The sequence below is a fragment of the Triplophysa rosa genome, linkage group LG22, assembly GCF_024868665.1.
Source record: "Triplophysa rosa linkage group LG22, Trosa_1v2, whole genome shotgun sequence".
Classification (NCBI taxonomy): Eukaryota; Metazoa; Chordata; class Actinopteri; order Cypriniformes; family Nemacheilidae; genus Triplophysa; species Triplophysa rosa.
Window position 1 is genome coordinate 16,570,120 of NC_079911.1, and position 17,442 is coordinate 16,587,561.

The 17,442-nt window shown below is 37.3% G+C and overlaps 1 long non-coding RNA gene across 1 annotated transcript in view; it reads right to left on the bottom strand.

Annotated features, from left to right (window-relative positions):
- Positions 1-14,790, bottom strand: part of LOC130546629 (uncharacterized) — a 57,070-nt gene extending 42,280 nt beyond the window's left edge. Inside the window, exon 1 of the long non-coding RNA XR_008961790.1 lies at positions 13,630-14,790. This is a non-coding gene — a long non-coding RNA (uncharacterized LOC130546629). The remainder of the gene's footprint in view (positions 1-13,629) is intronic.
- Between the last annotated feature and the right edge of the window lie 2,652 nt (positions 14,791-17,442).

Here is a 17,442-nt window from a genome sequence, read left to right on the forward strand (position 1 = left end):
GTTAAAAGCTTAAAAAAAACTTAACATTTCACAGTTAAATTCCTCCAAGTCCAAGCAAACTGCAATGAAACCAAATTACATAAATATGACCTCCATGCTACAAACAAAAGACTCTGACTACACAATATAAACCTTGACCTTTGGCCCTTTCCAGGGTGATCCTTCATCACAATATGAGGCAAAAAAATTCCCCCCACCACATATCTTACTCCAACACAAGATTTAGATTTTCGGAACATGTGACAGAACATCTTTCTCTCCGCACACCCCGCCGCACACACACTTTTTGCTTGTTCTATACCGCCATGTGCTACCATTTCGGAAAGAAGCGTCTAGCTGATGAAGAGAGCGTCCCGGACCGGCCGCTCTTAAAATGCGTGACATTTCCTTCTTGGGAGCATGAGAACGGATTCTCCACAATAGCGGGGTCTCCATGCCCTGCCAGTAACCATGGAAGCAGATGCTCTGGCTCTCCCCTGCCCCTTACCTCCCAGCGGCCACGGGCTGCTCCGCACTCAAAAGAGGGTCCGCCTCAATTTCTCTTCATCCTGACCGAACTTGCGTGCGCTTCAAAAGGAGCTATTCAGCAGGTCATTGGTCTAGACTCGTTTGCACGGTCCAGAGAGCAGCCTTGATATAACCCCTGCTCCCTGCCGTGGAACTGCAGACTGCGGGAAACACTGGGGACGTGGATTTGAAAAGAAGCCCGTCCGATTTTGCCATTGTGCCTTTTCATTCATCGATCGAATGCATATCGAACCTTCTGTCGGTGCGTGTGTGAAACAGATAGCTTAGCCAGCATTTTTTTTTTACACGGTCAGAGTCCACGTTTCCTCATTTCTAACTTCAATTAATGATCAGACATTTTTTGTATATCTGCAATAATCACTGATTTGAAATAAACAAATTTAGATTTTAATATTGTTTATACTAAATCAAAATTTAGCATTTAGAAATATTTTTCTTTTTCATTTGTGCAATAAGGCAATAAAACAGCATGAAAATTAAACGAGGTAAGAGTGAAATTAAGGTTTTAAAGTTCGCAATACCACCCACAATGTAATTTGACATTATTAAATAATGCTATTTATAAAGTATTGTATTCACCTTTTACTTTAAATTACCTTTTTAATTTTTGCTTTAATATTTTTTATGTAATTATAATTAATCATTTTTAGTGCTTATTCCTATTAAAATGGTGCTATTTTAGTGGTAACATGAAGAGTCTGCATTTGTAAACTTGAACAGGCTGGATTTAAATATTTGCCACCTTTAAATCATGTCTCACATGCTTCGAATGACTACAGGTTGCTGGTACACACACACAAACAAGTAAACATCTAGACAATATTGTTATAAATGACATTTAAATGTGAATCCAATATTAAACAATAAAGAACAAACACCAGACATTTTTAATCTTCAACACACCCTGCAAAAGTCAATATGATATTAAATATACAATTACCACAATTTTAAAAGTTTTAAACTCCAAAATATTTCTTCTCATTCTCATTTTTTTAAACCTAAAGTGAGGAGGAATTGATCATTTTCTGAATTTATCTATCTCATTTAGAAATATATATTTTTTTATGTCAAAGAAAAACAAATATTTGCACACACATGCATTAAATGTCATTAAATGATTTTTTGGGAAGATATAATTTTACCTCTCAAAAATCTGACAACTCAACAGTGAAATGCATGTTTTTAAAGCAGAGATCAGTGTCTCTGTCTCTACATCATTTGAATAAGAACAGAGAGAGACTCGCCATCCATCTGACGCAGAGACGTAGAGGACGGACAAAACCACAGCACAAAAAGAGCAAATTCAAAGGCAAATGAAGTAAAGAGACCAGTCAAGTGAGAAGACAATGTCATTGTTGTCAGGACACAGAAAATCAACAGCGTGAAAGTAGAAGAAAGAAAAAGAGATATAGGAAGAGACAGTCTCTCAAAATAAAAAGCAGTGGAATTTACCGCAGTTCTCAGAGAAATGAGCAGAATTACAATAAAAATATGCTCTTTCACATAACATCAGCAGCCCCATCTTTCTCAAGGGTCATTTATTAAAAGGTTGAGAAGGATTTTCCCAATTCAGACTGGTTTTAAAAAAGGAATAGAAAGCTTTCTGTGCAGACCAATTATTTCACACAGACTTTCAAATATGAATTTTCAATTGAATTATCAATATTAATTATAATTGTTTTAAATAATGCAATTTAAAATGTGTATTTTGTCAGCAGGTCTTAATAACTATTGTTTGTAAATACTTTACAATTGTTTACAAAATGATTTTTGTGTAGTACAATTTATAGAATGAAAGGTAACAATATTATTTTAATGTAATACTAATGCAATATCAATGATAATAGTTTATTTGATTTCGTTGGAATTAAACAAAAACAATACTTGTTTAATACAACTAATATCATTAATGCTGGATTTATTATAAAAATTAAATATTACATCGAATTAATAGCTGTATTAATTTGTTGTAGTAATACATTTATTTATAATGACTTCTAATTATTAAATGCAAATAAAGTTCATTAGCATCTATTTGTTTGAAATTAAATTACAGGGAAGAAAACAATTCAACATTTTAATAAATATATAAAGCATTAAAAATATACAGCAACTATTACTCAGATATGTATTCTAAATAAATATAGTGCAAATCTTAAAACACATCATTTTTATGTAAAAAATACAAACATTTTCTCATTTCAAATTAATTGTGTTCAATTTAAATTTTCTGAAGAAGTGAATAAGGCAGAGGAGCTCTGCAGCTTTGTTCATTTTTAATTTACTATTTCCATCTGCACAACTGATTCTATTATGAAAATTATAGAAATACTTTAAGTTTAGAAGAGCTGAAAAGTTTATAAGCGCGGAATGCTAGTTTGTGAGAAATAAATGGGGTGATCATGACGACCACATGCAGAGATCCACCTGGGCGGGACGAGAAGCAGAAAACACACTGAGACAGCGTGAACAGAGAGTTTAATCTCTTCCAGAGAACCAATGGACCACACGGATACACACACACGCGCACACACACACGCGCACGCACACACACACGCACACACACACGCACACGCACACACACACACACACACGCACACAACAAGTAACACTCAGACTATTCACTTCTATAATCTACAAACACATGAAATCTTGATTTTTTTGTGTGTTATTCCAGTAGGCTATAAAAAGCCTGGTTAAGATTAATTGCTGATTTATAGAAATGTTAATATTGATGCTGATTATGATGAAATACATAACATACGTAAATTTGCACACAAGCAACTAAATCCATCTGCTTTTCTTCAAATCACCCAGACCAAAATAATTCCTAGTCTGAATTCTGATCTACATTTTATATGGGCTGTCAATTATCTATCTCATCTGTGCCAAACCTGAATGACATCAGGACAAAACTGACTAAATGGAGGAATGAGACAGAGGACACATCAGACGGAAGAGGACAGACAGTCAAAATGAGACATTTAAAGGACACCTGACACAAACATTAAGAGTGTGCCATTAGCTGCCTGCTGAAATAATAAACCGTGACAAATTATATATAGTGTCCAGCACTATTTATGTTGTTTAAATAAAATGTGTCAGAAACACAAACAGGAAAAGAATAGATAATTATTTGATCACTGCTTGAAAACCTACACATCCACAAGACCCTGTGACTGTTTAGTGAGGATAGGGTCTCATTCCCTTTACAATAGCTCTGTCATTGACATTTAGAACCCCACCCACCCCCTATAGGCCAAACATACATTCACCTGCTTTCAGACTATGCCGCAACAGACGCATTGTTATTTAACGTATTGTCTCGGCCGTATTGTTAACTCGACACACAAAAGGTAATTAACACAGCTTATTGCCCATTACCGCCGTCAATTCTGCAAGTGCTTTTAAGCACCTGATGGGCACAATTTCAACCTTCAAGCATTTTCGAATGAATACGATTTAAAAAGTACGAAGATATTCCATCCCACAAACCATCAAATGTAAAGCAAACACTCCGAGATGTTAAACTCCAATAAACCCCAACCTTCCTGATTTCAGATCAGCTCAACAGGAACAGAGCAGCACTATAATCACAGCACAAGGATCGTATAATTATGTGCAGACCCGTAAACGCTTCCTTTTAAGACGGCAGGGTGTTACAGCTCCTGGAGCGTCTAAACACACACATTTTTAGGAAAGAGTAACGCTGTAGCACAGGTCTCTCCCTTGAGATACACACAAATATCTTTGTACATCAGACTGTGCGAATCTTATTATAATTTTTTAGGGTGTCCCCTTTAAAAATCTCAATGACACAGACCAGATATCCTCTGATGTCACAGTCATATTTAAAGGGGGATTCCGGTGACTTCACAGGTCTGGTTATTTTCGCTCGGATAGGGCGTCTCGGAATATAAGTGCAGAAAGGTCAAGACCATCTCCTGCAGTCAGAAAAATGAGCTGATAATTTAGGATCATCTGCAGTTCTGACCATCTGCAGCCCTTGGCAAGTGCACAGACAAACTAAGAGAGGTCTGTGATTAGCTGCGTTAGGACAACTAAATTATAAAATGCCTACATTACAAACTAAATTACTAAATTACAAAAAAGGGATTTGATTTTTTCACGCTAAATTAATGAGAATTAAAAGGTACAATTGAACAAAATATGGACTGTCAGACATACAAAAATTAGAACACAGATAATGTAACATTTAACACTTGCAAAAAAAGACAATAAGAACGAAATAAATGTGTTTGCTGATTACAAAGATGTATTCAAATGAATCACTATTGTTATCAAGCATAAAATAATTTTGAAATTTAAATTTAAAGATGCAAAATTTAAAGTTTGGGAAGAAACTAATTTACGCACCAAACAAACCATCACATAGAGCCGGTAAAAGGGAACAAATGTAACAAGTATGGAAATGTTGTGTGTGTGTGTTTGGAGGGTTCTGATTAACACATAATCAGTGTGTATAATGTGACGTGGCAGACCAGAACAGATCGGAGGACAATTTCATGCAGGACAAATGTTATTATTCTGAAAAAAATAGCCTGAAGCCACTTTATAGATTCTAGAACACTTTACTAAGCCTGTGGCACAAACAGAAGCTGCCAAAAAAATACAATTTATTTCTTATGAATCGCACGTAACAAATGTGTGAATATGTGAATAATAAGTATATTAAAAGAATATTAGCACTTAAAGCAATTTTAGAAAAAAATAATTAAAAACAAAACAGCCATAAAAAACTCTTATTATAAGGAATTTTGTACTTGATGTTTACATTTCATCTTATTGTATTGTATTTTATTTAACTCAATTTCAGGTACACTTTTTGTCAATTTCCTAATTTCTTACTGTAAAGTAGCATAAGGGATCATTATAAAGAAACTAAAAATCAACTAAGATGACAATAATGAAACGAGAAATAAATATTTAACGGTTTATCAGCTCAAAGATAAACAGTTGAGAAGGAAAAGTGAAAATACAGCTGTGGGAATCCGTTTAAAAAAGAACTGGGGAAAAAGACAATGAAAAACATATTATATAAGAGAGACAGACTCTTTCTCCCAGACTGCAAAGCTGTGTGTGTGTGTGTGTGTGTGTGTGTTGGGAATCTGTATGAGTCTGTATGGTTGGTGTCTCTGGGCAGTGGAGAGGTCAGAGCAAACACAAGCTGCTGTTCACGGACAAATCAAGTTTGTGTGAGAATCTGCCCCCCCAGGGCAAATTACCATCTGAATGCTTCATAATATCAGCGCCTGAGAGTGCAAGATCCTGTCAGCATGGAAGTCAACAGAGGGGCTGAGAACGAAACAAAAAAATGACTCTTTTCATACAGAATAGACCCACTGCATCCCCTTCCTTAACCAGCACCTCTGCCATATGCAAGCATGACACACACATACATTCAAGGGTCAACCCCAATGTCAAACAGAGCAGCTTGTCAAACCCAAACACACATGCAGACACACGCTTCGCTAACACAAGCGGCCTGCACCACTTTGGTACCTCGCCCAGATCTGATCTGGTAGACGCATACGGGTTACACAGAACACACCTCATTTCCTATGACGCCATGATGACACCTATAGACCCGGGAAGCATGGGAATAGATAATAAACAGATGAGATGGGTCATTTTGAACACGAACACACAGGAAGAAGCTTGAAAGTATTACAGCCACTGAGGTGAGAAACACACTCTGCTACACACACACACAGAGATCATAAAACAGAATCAAACAGGAAGTCCAATTTATATATTCAGTTCTAGATGTCATCAGGTTTGACTATGTTTTGTATCTGGTTGTGTTGACACATTGATGTTTAGCAGCTGCATTAATTCAGGAGTGCATTTGTAAAATATTTATTAATTAATAAAGCCAAGGATTAATTAAGGATTTTAATAATTATATTACAATTTTTTATATTAATTAAAGTGAAAAATGAAAATTTACTCACCCCTCTTGTCATTTCAAACCTTAATGACTTTCTTATTTTTGCAGAACACAAAAGAAGATATTTTGAAGAAAGTTGGTAACCGAACAGCACTGGACCCCATTCACTTCTATTGTATGGATGGACCCATTCCCTTGATATCAGGTTGTCCACTCATATTAAGCCTTAATATTTTCTGATGCAGGCTTATGTATTCATACACCTTTAAACAATCAAACACATGCTTTAAAAAACCATTTGCCTGTCTTCCAGAACTTTAAACAGATCACGGATAAAATAAACCCAGAATTATTTCATTTGATCTGAAATAGCTGGCAAACCAAACCAAATAACATGAGATAAAATCAAGAACTCCAAAATACACAGCACGTCGAATTGAATAAACGAAAAGGAACTCAAATCCTACTTTGTGGTCAAGAGAACCGTAATAAGGAGACTGAACCCAAGAAACTTAACAAAAGAGAAATTGCCATTTTCTGTCCCCATAAAAACTACCATTGACCTTGCGATGGAACAGATCCGACACGGCACGCAGACAAAAATAACAACATGACATCAGTTCTTATTTATTCTAAAGATACACTCGAACCGCTGCCGCCCTAAAGCCACGACTTATTCAACTGACACTCTAGATATAGCCAATACGGACCAGAGCTCAAATACACCCCGACCCCCATTAAGGTCTGATCTTATTACAGTGTGGTCTGGGGACTTCGACCAAAGCATCCCACCCCCCCCTCTTCTCGCTGACATCAGGGCACAGAGTTCACCATGCTCGACTGCTAGCAGACGGCTCCATGGTTTAGACTTCAGAACCCTTCGGCAGCGTAGCGCTCACCCTCTGGTCTGGCGGACCCCTCCAGAGCTTTTTGTCATGTGTTTGCTTCTCTGCATGGCCGTAAGTGAAACCAATCACACAGCCCGTAAACAGAGACCCAACCCCGATCCCCGAAGGCCCGGCCCGGATCGGATTCCTACCCTCAGAGAAAATCTTAGTGTCACGTCGCTCAAGCAAACTGGGAACGTTTTAATTGTAGGAATCAAATGTTGCTTTTAAATGCCTGAGATTCTTTAAAGGGATAGTGCACCAAAAAGGTTGGTTGACAAAAAGGTTTTACAAGCAGAATGTCTAAGCCGTTTTTTCTAGGGATGCACAATAAATTATCGGCCATATCGGTATCGGCCGATAAATGGTCATTTTTAATGTTATCGGTAAAATTTTTAGGCCAATACGTTATAGCGATAAATCATAAATCGTTTCCAGCATGCTGCTCACAGTTAAAATTCAGTACAGTACTGTCTTTCTGTCATGATCATTCACTTACACTGCTATTAGCAAAACATTGTTGATGTAGATACAGTATTTATGAATGTGATAATTATAGGAACAAAAGCATATTGTTTGAATCATACTGCTGTCTGAATGCTTTCTGTCTCGAGGCCTGTTAGACATGTGGCTATTAAGAACATTTTTCTGGGTTGCTCTGGAAGAACATCTATAATTTGTTTATTAAATAAAAAACATACCAGAAAAGTTTCAAGGTTAAAGAATCGTTACCTAGTGTAAACTTTTGTTTCAGTCTTTTTTATAGATACTGCATATCGGCCAATGCTAAAGAATTATCGGTTATTGTTATCGGCCAAATCTTACATATCGGTGCATCCCTAGTTTTTTCCCATTCAATGAGTGTAAATAGTTACTTAAGGAAAAAGCAATATTACTGTCATTATATTATATAATAATACAAGGGGGTGAGTAAATTATAACAGAATTTTGTATTTTGGGTGAACTATGCCTTTACAGTTCACATCAGATACATTTAAGATAATAAAGCATACAATAACTAGCAATGTACAAAAATTTTAGTTTGAATGGACACATCATTAAGCCAAAAATAAGCTATAGTAAAATATCCACCATACCATACTTTTGATACGTCACATTCATATAAAAAGCCGAATGTGAGATGGAGGCAGGCCAGTTAGCAGAGTGCCCGCCTCATTTTCAACCTCCATCTATTCATTCCCTGCATTTAAATTATTTTAGATGTGTAATCCCTTCACTCTCAATAGCAAATGTAATCGTCCCCATGGTCACCGCACCAGACCGGTCAATATAAAGCCAGACGACTCATTACTTCACAGGCTGGTGTCTACAGATGCTGGAGACTTCATGAGCACAATAGCAACAGAAGCCCTGGCCGCTATTGAGTTTCCACTTCCCACATCACCCTTTAGTGCCTCTAAACCTGCCTCTACTCTCAAGGGCGCTTTAGTCCAACACATACATACACACTTTACAAATGCATTCCCCTGCGTCTGCCTTTTTTATCCAAATCTAAACATCCCTGACATTTAGCGGATATTACATCACTGTTAGCATGTTAAATTGTACGGCTCAAATGACTTGCTTATTTACACAGTTTAATAGTGAGGGGGAAGGAGTGAGAGAAAGAGGCAAGACAGCCCAAAAGACAAAGATTTTAACTGTACGGTTATAAAAATAAGCACTTCATTTTCCATAAAAAAAAGACAGGACATTTATAGCTCCAACAGCACTGTGTATATGAGAATAAATATGAGAATTACAGTTCACCCCAAAATCACAAAGAAAATGAGACAAAACTGAGATATTTTCATGACTTTTTTGCAATCCCCATTATGGTGATTCTCATTTCTGTAATACAATATTTCCACACAGTAGAGCTCAAATGATTATTTTAGTCTGTGATAATCAATAACAAAACAACAAACATCAAATATTTTACATACATTTCGATAAATTACTATAATTATTATCATCATTTTCATCACAGTAATCATGCATTCTCGCTATGATTTTGGTTTGAAGTATGAGCAACATATGCTTGACAGGTTTCGTGACATTCATCCTCAAGTCTTAATGACACAGCAGGACAAACCAGTGATCTTTTAATTGCATGCAAACAATAGGAGAGTTTAACCTCTCACTGAGCACCTCAGACCGGCCTTTGTCTCACACTAAATGTTTGTGGTTGTCTTTTGTGTGAAAAATACTCCCCAGTCCTCACACAGCAGTCAAAAGCCACTGGTGAAGAGCATCTCCTAATGAAGTCCCACCTCTGGTCAGAGAGGCCAGAACAAAAGACTGCTGGACATTTAACAAGTAAACCAGGACAAGACAAGGATTTCGGGAACAAGCGTTTCACCCCAAAGCCTCGTAACCAAACACCTGCCAATGAGGAAATGATGTCACGTGAATAAGAAGACATGAGGACTAAACCCAAACCAAACACAATCTGTTTGAGTTTGAGGAAATGGTAATATTTTGGGATTTTACAAGTTCCCAGCTGTATCAAAACTCAAGCTCTTTAGATTACTATCACTCAAAGCTTTTCTTAAGGGATTTGTTGCAGCTGGCTTCAGGAAATTTAAAGCAAATAAGAAAAACCCTCTAAAAGGATATATTACTTATTTTCCCAAAAGATTCATAAGATCAAATGAAACCTTATGGAAAACATTCTTCAAACGCAATTTTTAAAAACATCTTCCGGTGACAGAGATTAATATCTATTCTCCTTTTTGCCATTAAATATTTTGCTATTCAATATGTTGACATTAGTTTAATGTTCGAGATTAAACCGAGCTGAGAAAGCAAAACCATTTCCACCTTCAACAGCTTTTGAGGATTATTATGACATTCTTTCATATCGTTCTATTTCCTTTATTTTTCAACCCCACGGACTTTCATTTCATTTCATGAATTCAATTTCATTTTTATAAATCATCCAGGAAAAGATATAAAGCCACATGCACACACTACCAGGTTCATGTTTTTATAGAAACTCAAGTTAAATTCAATTTGAACAGAGTACGGAACTTTCAGCTATGAATTTGTTGGGGATTTCAGGGGTTTTACTGGTTCTCTTTAAGAGCGACGCGAGCCATTCAACGGTTCTGAATAAGAGACGGATCGGAGCAAACACACACAGTCTCACTTCAGACATGACATCACCTCCTTTACAGCCCTCCAGGACACCAATTGTGTGTATGCAAGAGAGAAAGAAAAAAGGGAGAAAGAGAAAGCTTCTCAGTGCCATTTCTAGATAACAAGATGAAAGTGTGTGTGTGTGTGTGTCTATAAATCACACTAAAACCAGGATTGGAACCCTCGACAGTGAAAACTGTATTCAGACTAATAATTTGTGGAGTGTCAGAGTCTGACTGAACAAATGAATTGAAGCCCGAAGGAAAGTGGGAAAGATTTATGTTTCCAAAAACAATGACAGGGATTTATGTTTGATAATAAAAATGTCTTAAATCAGGATAAGATAATCACAAAATGTAGTAATTCAAAGATTTTGTTTATTATTTCGTGAAACAGTTTAATCAACCCTAATTAGAATTTATTAATACAGGTAAAAATTTATAGCATTTGAAGTGTTGAGTATCAACAACAGACATAAGTTATTAAACAAAAATCTACATATAAAAAGAAAAACACTGGGTTGCCCAAAACATTTTAATTAAATAAATAAAACGAATTCTCCATTTTATAACCTGCGACAAAAAATACAAAAAAACTTTTTTTATCCAGAAAATTAAATACCGCAATCTACAAAGACCCAGGCAGAAATGATCTTTAAAACATGCCAGTCGAAGACACAAACCTTCTGCAGAAACCAAACACCAAGAAAAACAGTATTCAGGCCTAGTTCCTGATCACCAGAACCGCATGACCACACAGCACCTGGAACTCACAGCTCATAAAGATATGTGGCGAACTGCGGTTTTCGCTTTTCAGCCAGCAAATGACAGTGTGACAAATTTATAGCCAGTGAGGCAGTTAAACACATTCGGCACTCAGCGTTCTGCCTGTCACCTGAGAGTAAGTGCGCATCCACCTTTCAGCCCGTTAGAACCGCAGACGACACACACACACAAAACATAATGTCCTTTTCCTTTCTTTGAAAATCGTTAAGTTAAGAGAAGTGCTGCTCATTAGGGGCTGAACCCATTCTCCCTTTGAGCTACACAAACATTCAGCGCAGAAAGACTCAAAAACATGCTAGAGGTCCGTTTAATCAGAGTTGAAGGACACCGTTTCAACAGCATCTAACCGCACATCTACTTATATATGTATGCATCACTGATGAACGTGAAGGAGCCACATTGAAACATGTTTTATTTCAAGTTCACAGCAGCACCAAACAAAAACACACAAATAATGACCGTTTCCAAACACAGACGACAACAAAGGACATGCATGGTTATTTTTGTCTTATATTCCCTGGTTTTCTCAAGGAGATAAAACCAACGCCATCTTATTAAAAGTGATTATCATGGCACAAGCCTAAAAACCTGCAAAAATGCCCTGCAAAAATATCCTCTAAATTGGTTTTGCTACTTTATAAAATGAAACACCACTACAATGGGATAAATAACCTAATAAAGAAATGTACTGTAGTGTTTTAGAGCTGAATAGCACAGATATGGGCCACAGGCTCATGCTCCGGGTGCTCAGAAGAAATGCACAACGAACCAAAATTTACAGGTTAAAGAGGCAAAGATAAGACATTTAGATCCATTTGGCTGATCCTTTTTCCAAAGCACCTTACAGTGCATTCAAGCTATACATCTGACCAGTGTCAGATCAACATCCTTTTGTTTTTGAACACAAGGCCTGGCCATTTATTCGACGTGGCCTGAAGAAACTTTCATATAGAACAGCGAGAGGCAAAAATATCTCATCTGCCACAAAGTCTTCAGAAGTCCTCATTAAGAAGGTGTGCAGTTCTACTACTTCAGAGGATACTGACCTACATACCCAAAATAGAGAACTAGATTCACTGGTGGCCTATCTCTCTCTCTCTCTCTCTCTCTCTCTCTCTACAGCAGACCACCTCACACAAAAAATGTCGGCACTAGAACCCGAGCTGAGCTAAATCGACGCTGTTCTTTTATCTTTCTCTCAGGCTCTTTTTTTCTTTCTTTCTTCACGCCTCTGGCCATCCTCTGAAACAGCATTTTGGAGGAGAAAGCCGTCCGATAATGCCTGTCCAAACATCTCATTCCTGTGACACGAGGTCATCTGAGGGGGCAACAGAAAAGGTGAACCTGGGATTTATATGAGAGAATAAAATCGGACAGTAATCGAGCTCCGGAACATAAGGGGTGAAGCGTTAGCCCATCAGACAAACAGGCTGTCTAAACAAAAACAAAATCATGCAAATAAAAAATGAAATCACAAGAATCAAACTAAAAATATCTTTTAGCGTCTTAAGTAGCAGAAAATCACAGATTTTACTGGCTTCGTTAATTTGAATGCATGAAAAGCAGATTGAATCCATTGTCGAGTTCCCGAATACATGAACACGTAGAAACAGCTGAACTGTGAATAATTTAATTTCTTCAGATAACTGAAGGAACTGAGGACGATAAAACAATTGTGAGATTGATCTCAACTGAGATAAATATTGCGTATTCATCTGTGTCTGTGTTATTGAAAACGACTGCCTACTTAGATAAACAAAAGATAATGTGGGCCTTTATACAGATATATATTCAGATACAATACATATTTAAGCTGCAAAATGTAATGCTACTTTTGGCAAAGGAGTCTGTCAAAATAACGGTTCAGAAAATACTTTAAATACTTTGTGAAAGCAGCACAGACTCAATCCCCGGCAGATATGAGGTGTGTAACTGTGCGTAGTCTTTCAAACAGTTTAAGCAAAGTTTCACTGCCGAAAGTTCAAAGCAAGAGCCATGTCCCATAACTTTCAGATGCATTAAAACTCCTGCAAAAACGCATAAGTAATAACAAAAGCTTTTCAGAGATTCAAAAAGGCCTTTATCAGATTGGATCCGTATTTGGTATGTGTATACACACACGCAGCACCGATGCCTCTGGCCATGACCCTTTAGCCCAGCTGCAATTCAAAAGCACAAAGCTCTCTTTTCATGAAAACCTGCAGCTCAATGCGACTGATAAACTGCCCGAGTTGTTTCTCACAGGAAAGAGCACTTTCTGACGATATTCTCTACAGTTAGAGCTAGGCAAAAGAGAACAACCAAGCACAGATTTCGGCTCAAAAGAAAGCAAAGTCCTTTGTGTCCATGCAACTTTAGGAGAAAGAACAGTACTCACGGAGGACAGAAGCTCCCGGCCTTTGGGAAGGAAAAGAATCCTACTTGTTCTGGTCCATTTCGTGTTTCAGCGCTGCCGTAAAATACTCCCAATCAGAGCTGTGGAGGCTGGAGAACCAACCCGAGGGCCCCAGGGGGAAACGGCCCGGCGCTGACTGCCTCTAGCTGCCCGTCAGGCTGGGAAACCAGCTTCTGTGCGGGGAGCAGCTGTTCCCCTCCGCCTCCTCCTCCCAACCAAGGCACTTCTGCACAGCCACACAAAAGCGGACGGAGAGCGGCCGCCTCCTCCCTAAGAGCGCACGAGCGCAGACGAGCGAGGCGGAAGGGAAGAGGCAAAGGAGGTGAGGCTGGCGGTCAGAGAGGCAGGTATTTACTTCATGTCGTTTTCAGCTTTGTGGACGCTCTGCTTTTTTAGAAGTGGGAGGAGACGATAGCTTCTTGGTGAGGAAACTGCGCATAATAATCCCCGACGGCAGAAAACTTCCCTCTCATGCTGGAAGCGAGCAGGACATCCCCCGTTAGAGGGAGCAGGAATGTGAGGCCCACTTTCAAAGAGGCCCAGTTACACACAGGGCTCAAAGTCACTTCAGCTTGACCCGGGGGTCAGACGAGGCAAGTGCGTGTAAGAGACCCAAGTGTGTGTGTGTTTTAGCAGGCATAGCTGCTAAAGAGACATGTCTGGAGAAAGTGTGGCACAGCTGAATCAGGAAGACAAAAATCACTCGAGGTGTAAGTATCGCGCAAGAAAAAATTAATAAACAGTTATTTACTTTATGTAACTTCTATTTAAAAATCTAAATTTAATTCACGTTATGGGCCTTACAGTCTTAAGCCCATTGCGTCCGAATTTTCCGCACAATAAAAAATAAATACGACCTCACGTTGTGTCAATCACATTTACACACTGCCTCCGATATTTTCGTCCGTCATAAAAAAATTCGGACCGGGTTCGATTTTCTGCGTTTTTCGCATCCGTCAAGCATTTTGAGTGGCCTTTTTTTAACAATTCAGAGACACCGTACAAACAAGAGCCAAATACGAAAAACGCATACGAAAATGTCAGACTGTATGTGCAAAGACCTTTAGTATGACTACAGAGCAAACTGTGTTTAATACCCATAATGCAATGCAGTCAACTTGACCTTCCATTTCCAATATGAACAAATCTATTTCTATACTTCACACTTGTTGGATTAAACATGCAAATTAGATATGTTTATTTCAAATACATTAACTAGACTTGCTAACAATGTATCATACTACTGTTTCAAACTCATCATAAAATAATACCTATAATCACTTAAAAAAATAGTATGCAGTATCCACTATGCTGAGCTTTATTCAGTTAACAGTAGGGATGCACCGATGTATCGGCCACCGATATTAATCGGCCGATATTGGATTAATTTAACACCATTGGCATATCAGCAAATGCATGAAAAAGGTCGATACCGATGGTTTATTAATTAACTGCATGGAGGCAATGAGTTTCATGTTTTTTGAATAATCAAATTTTTTTCTCTGTGCAAAATAATTAAATAGCAACAGCACAGACTTTAGTTTATTAAAGAAATGTACATGTCAAATATGAGTTAATGCTGTGAATAAAAGAAATATTGGATAGCAAAAATCACCTTTGAAGACTGTCATGTTGTCTTATTGTATTTTATCTTAACTTGTGCCTCTCTTAAATGTTAATTGGATTAATTTAATGCAGAAAAAACTAGGTAGTATTGTAAAATATCTACCAATAATAATAATACCAGTAATAATATCGACCAGTATCGGACGATAGTTTTTTGTTAATCTCGGTAACGTCAAAAAAAATCCTAGCGGTGCATCCCTAGTTAACCGTATACCATTCTAGACACAGCCACAGAGACCAATTATCACGTTCCAATCCCAATGTATTAAACATTCTGCCCAACATTTTATTATCCTGAACATGCGGTTTTACTTGGAAATATATTGCATTAAGGAACTAAAACGTGCTGCAAATGCTGTTTCATGTTGGCTAAGTATGTAACTAATAGAACTATTAAAATAAAACAATAGAGGGAATGTGTTCGGTGTTTCTGTCACCTTCAGCAGAAGCTCTTAAACTCCAGATATCAGTTCCTGCGGCAGTCGGGTCACTTGAGGAGAGTCAAGTAGAGAATTTGGAGAATTCAAATCATGTTTAATGAGGCTGTGGTTCTTTTCACACACGTGACCGTTTAAAGTTTCTGCAGTGAAGAAAAAAGATGGTAACTGTCTGAACAAATACCAAGGAAAAACATAATTTTAAACATGTGCCATTCAAATGGTTGTAAATAACTTTTACATGAGTTTTGATTATGAGTTTTATAAAACATACGGTCAGCATAGCAAACAATCCACTTTCTTTCAGTGGAAAAAGTTTGAAAATGTTTAAAACACACAATTTTAAAACATTTCTATGAAACCATTTCAATATTTGACAGTTGCACACATCTTGTTCCAAACATTCTCACAATGCTCCTAAAATATAAAATGTGAAATATTACAGGGAGGTGAATATTCTGCCAGAAAACAACAACACATGGAAGCTAAAAAAGACAGTAAACTTATCTAAAACTATTTTAAAGACAACGGTATTTTTTTAAAACACCTGTAACTACAAAACAACCAACATTATTCATTTATTTTCAAGACGCAACGAGTCAGACACCAACATGCATACAGATTGAAAGGAAGAGTTATAAATCAGGCTGCCACAATAAACATTTAAAAGCTTTTCACATTTTCCAAAAGCTTTACAATAAACTTTAAATGACAAGCATGTGACTCCCATAGTTAACAATGGTGTTGATCTACTAAGAAGCAGAAAGTTAAATCATGACAGCTGCATATGTCTGTCTAAGTTATAGGGTAGCTCTGTGTCATTGGACATCAAACCTGAACACAGGTTAATTCTAAAGATCCATGACAGCCAGCTGTTTTGTTTTCTAATTATGAATATGCCAGGCATATATATATATATATATATATATATATATATAATGATCATCTTATGTTCTGTAAATGCATAAGGTGAACCAGTCTTGTTGAAGTATTATACATGGAGAAAAGTCTCGCGCAAACATTAAACTTCCAGACCAGATCGAGTGCGCAATCTATACTGGCAGAAAAACAGTGTAAAGTGAAGGAAAGCGGACAAGATACACAGAATATAGAAACCTGTGAACATCACGCAGATATCAAGTGTGCACTGTCGTGGTAGTGCGCCTGCGCGATGGTTAGTCAGACATATGAAAGCTTTCCCTCGCGCGACTGTATCTGATTAAAACCACAGTCCTTTGTTACAACGCAAAGTGATGAAGTACATTACATTTACCTTAAGCTGTTTCACCATGCTGCTTTACTTTTTTCTTAAAGAATTAAGAAATGTTCAATAAATTTTGATAGTCAGCTAGATCGCTTTACAAGTAAAGACCCGTCATGTCAGCGATCGAATCAAAAAGACAAAGTTGTAATCTCATTGGCTAGTCCGTATGTAACTTCTTATCGACAATTGGTTAGTTTACATGTCGATCAATACTTCTCTTTTTAGTGGGCGTTTTTTTTAAGTGAACGTATAATATAAAATATAATTTTTTTTGCTGAAGTCTTATTGAAAATTTACGGGGATTAAGCCAAGGTTAGTAATTTATTGCTGGCTACGTTCGTTCAGTTTATTCAAACAGGTTGGATGTTGTGCTCCTACAAGGTCTTAACTCTGAGGGAATCTGATAGGCTACTCTTAAACATTATCTTCACGATTATTTTATGTTGTAAAACTGAACAGTATGTCAAA